The following is a 4256-nucleotide window of genomic DNA, read 5'->3' as shown; positions in this document are numbered from 1 at the left end:
CACAGCCGACGTCCCCACCGCGCTCTCTGTGCCCACCCCACCTGCAAGCGCAGTCTGTCAGCTGACCTGTCGGTTTAAGACCCTTTAACAAGCAGACCCCTAAGTCTAATTCTCCTCTTGACAGTCTTTAAAGGCTGTGTAAAAAAAAAGATCCAACTTAGAAACTGTGCTCTTTTGTCCCTGGCCCTGAGGATTCCACCTCAGGTATATTTTGCTCTTTCCTCCCTGGGCCCCATGACTGTTTTCATTTCTGTCAGTATTTGACTCATTCTCTCAGTATCAGAGATGAAGCTGAAATCGGCACATCGAGAAGCTTATTGACACATTTGACAGGTGTTTCAATACAGTGTGTGTGACTTGGTGTATTGGATCAGGAAAAAAAGTTTGAGGGTTGAGTGGTTAACATGAATGAAAGACATTAAATATCATAAACTGTGTAATGTCATAAAAATATAAAGAAACGAACACTTTCTGTGCACTTAGCTACACGGAGTCTGATTCTTCTGTGATTCATAAATTTTGTGCATAAATCAGGCAATTAGATGTTAAATGCATCTAAGTACGGATACACAGAAAACATCAACAACCAAACTCTAGAACCAGTTCCTTTTTGAACCCATAATACTATAACCAAAATGATAAAATTGAACTTGGACAGTCAGTAAGAAAGAAAAATAGTCAATACTTTAATTAAACCACATTGACTGAAACGTGGAATTTGTAGCTCACACAAGATGGTGCTACAGTTCTTTCTGTAAAGTACGTAACATCTAGTTCTTTGGGTTCTCCTAAAGAAATAATCCTAATAATAACCAATATAATTACGTTAGAGATATTACTGGTATACCTAGTTTTTTCTATGCTACAAAGAATTTCTGCGTATTTTTATATTTTATACTATATTTACTTTTAGTCTATCAATGTTAAAGAAAAAAGGTTAAAAGAATGTCACAAAAATAAAATTTTGATACAGTCGAAAAATAGTGAAGACGAGGTAAACTGCCGATGCATATTAATAAGCAGTCATTCTGCGCACCGTGGAAAGCAGCTGTGACGCTGTGTTGAGATTGTATTCAGCAAGCACTCACATCATGCTTCATCGCCGTCAGATCAGAGGAATGTAAGCTAACGCTAAAAACAAATTCTGAAAATGTTCTTAATAATTATATTTGGACCCCATATGCGACGTCAGTCCGGGTAACCAGACCCGGGCAACGAGGGCCCCGGAGCCGTCCTCGCTCGCGTCCCCAGACGTGCCGGACGACAGAAAGAGGCGGCGAAACGAGGCTTCCAGCCCCGGGAACGTCCGGGAGCCTCAGCAGGCGCGCAGCTCTGGTTACGGGGCAAGATGCGCGCTGAGGGCGGTGCCACGGTAACGGCGTCGCCATGGTAACGGCGTCCGTCCCTGCGCGTGGGGTCTGGCGCTGGCCTCGCCCTCCCTGCAGACGACGACACTGAGCCTGGACGAGCCGGTAGTTTGCAAGGCCGCGGGGAGTGAGATTGGGATCCGGGGGGTCTGTCCGGGGTGCCCTGCGTCAGCGCCGACGTCGTGCCCTGGACGCAGCCACGCACACGTCGAGCTGCGTTCAGCGGCTCAGCCCGGATTCCTCAGAGCACTTCGCTCGTATTGGGCACGTTTTCAGGAAGGGTTGGCGTCTTTCCCCGCGTTACTGTGCCGTGCAGACTGCACCGGTGACACCAGCATCGGATGCAGATGATCCGGGTACTACCTGCTCATCGAACGGGTTCTCGCCAGCTGCAGGAATGTTTTATGTGCGTAATTAGAGGGAGGAGTATGTTGAACTAAGAGAGGGCCAGCTGCGGCCCTCCCGTGCGGGTCTTGTCTCATTTCCTCTGAGCTGCGATTCAGACGAGGCAGGGTGGAGCAGTGGGGTGGCGGCAGTGGGAGGTTTCGAGGTGCAGCACAGCGAGGCCCTTCTGCTTGGTTTGCAGCGCGCCTTGCTGCGGTCCCCGGCGCTGCAGTGGGGGGTTGGCAGTTGGCCTGATCCTGGCACCCCGTTTCCCCAGGCCACGTGTTGGGGGGTCCACAGCTTTGAGGACCACGTCCCCTATGGGAATGTGTCACTGCTAGATGAGCCACCCGGACCAGGGTCTCCGGAGGAGCCGCTCTGCCCTGTGGCCGTCGCACTGGGTGGGCTCAGGCAGTGGGTGGGCTCAGGCCAGGGCTGCTGCGAAGGCCCTGGAAGCCCAGGGCGGCCCCACAGCAAGGCCTCACCCAGCCTGCCGTGGCCACAGTGCCCAGGCTGGGAGATGCTGCCCTGGACAGCTGCAGGAAGGACGAGAGGAAGGGGGTAAATACTGACGTGGGCAGCCCTGACTGCCTGACTGCCGTGGCCCTCAGCTCCTGCAGGCAGCGAGTCTGGAGCCAGCGCGAGGGGATCGGCGTGTCCCCCCCACTGGGTGCTCCTGTGCGGCTCAGGCCCAGGACCCTGTACCTGTGACTTCTCTGCAAGGACGGTCAGTCAGGACCTAGGGAGTCCTCAGGAAGTCCCATAGCTGCTTTTAAAAAATACAGTAATGTACAGTCAATTTTATTTGCAAAGTGGACTTTAAATCTTCCATTTCATTTTTTTCTGTAGAAATCACTTATCTTTGCAGAAAGAGCTAAAATAATATTAACTTAGCACCTGTCGCTGGTGCAATTTAACTTGTTCTATCCTCAGAGATAAACACAAAACCAACCCACCACCCGACCATGGGCAGGGGACGTTCCCTCTGGGTCACAGGACCGGTCCGGTATCAAGTGCAAGAGTCTGCCTCGCTCAGGGCCACTTGGAGTTTAGTTTCTCACTATTAAACACTTTCCCTTGGTGCTGTTTATGTTGCAATAAAAGGAGCTCTAGGCCTCGGCGCCACATGACCCCGGCGTTCTTTGGGGTCCCGGCCTCCGTCTGTCACAGCCGACGTCCCCACCGCGCTCTCTGCGCCCACCCCACCTGCAAGCGCAGTCTGTCAGCTGACCTGTCGGTTTAAGACCCTTTAACAAGCAGACCCCTAAGTCTAATTCTCCTCTTGACAGTCTTTAAAGGCTGTGTGACACGAAATCTGGGTGTTTCTGCTGGTTTGGTATCAACGTTTATACCGTGGCCACTTTTGCTCCTAAGGGATGTGTGTCCAAAGGTCGAGCTTTTGTTTGCTTCTTTAACGTGGTCGTGAACTGTTAATGCAAAGGGTGAGGTGCAGTTTTTAAACCTGGCGGTGCTTTCTCAGCGCACCTGAGGCCGCAGCACAGCACTGCCCCACAGGTGCGCCCCAGGCCGCCACGCCTGCTCTCGGCAGAGCGCCAGGGCGCGGTGCTCTCCAGGCAGAACCGGCAGAGGAAGAGCCGGGAGTGGGCTCCACCATACAGGCCGGTAGGCAAGCAAGAAAGTCAGAAACCCTGAATCCAGGGAACTGTTCGCCTCTCTTCAGGGGTGCTGCTTAAGAGACATTTTCAACATACTTTTTTTTGGATGATAATATTTTTTAAAAATATATTTGGGTAGCTAATTTCTTGATATTTTATTTATATGAAATGGTTAATTCCCCAATCCTTTATTAATCCAGTAGCACGTGGTTTAGTGACTCCAGTGACAAAAGCAGACAATGGGAAAAATAAACAGGCTATTTTATCACAGTTTAACCTCTGCCCTCGATGTGTGTCCCACTCACAGTGGTAAATAATCGCTTAATTCTTTCAAGGAACATTTCTAAAGAATAGTTAAGCAAGACAGGTTGAAGGACTATTTTCACTACAGAAAATCTTAGTTTTATGAGGTAGTTCCTCATAATAGCAAAACATTTGAACGTGAAAAGTAAAAGAAAAATTTCTTAAAAATATAACGTTTATGGGGCTAAAAACCAAAGAAAATACAATAAGGATTAAATTGCAATTCAAAATGAACAAACTTTGGCATTTCGCTCCCATTACACATGCAGAAGCTTCTCAACAACTAGTCTCGGAGAGATGGCGCGACCAGCTCCCCGGAAGGCCACGCTCCCCGGAGCCCCAGGGCCCTCACGCAGACACCACCACCCCGAGCCTTCTAGCACCCTCATGATCTTAAATCACAAGCAAATAAGAGGCCAGGCGTGGTGGCTCACGCCTGTAATCCTAAGACTCTGGGAGGCCGAGGCGGGAGGATCGCTCGAGGTCAGGAGTTCGAGACCAGCCTGAGCAAGAGCCAGACCCCGTCTCTACTGAAAACAGAAAGAAATTAGCTGGACAACTAAAAAATATATAGAAAAAAAATTAG

General features: G+C 49.8%; 1 protein-coding gene across 1 annotated transcript in view; it reads right to left on the bottom strand.

Annotated features, from left to right (window-relative positions):
- SH3YL1 (SH3 and SYLF domain containing 1) overlaps window positions 1-4256 on the bottom strand; it is a 49715-nt gene that overhangs the window by 6137 nt on the left and 39322 nt on the right. The window lies entirely within an intron of this gene.

Source organism: Propithecus coquereli, unplaced genomic scaffold, assembly GCF_000956105.1.
Source record: "Propithecus coquereli isolate 6110/MARCELLA unplaced genomic scaffold, Pcoq_1.0 Scaffold625, whole genome shotgun sequence".
NCBI classification, from domain to species: Eukaryota; Metazoa; Chordata; class Mammalia; order Primates; family Indriidae; genus Propithecus; species Propithecus coquereli.
The sequence above is the reverse complement of the archived record's forward strand: the minus strand, read 5'-3'. Positions and strand labels throughout refer to the sequence as shown.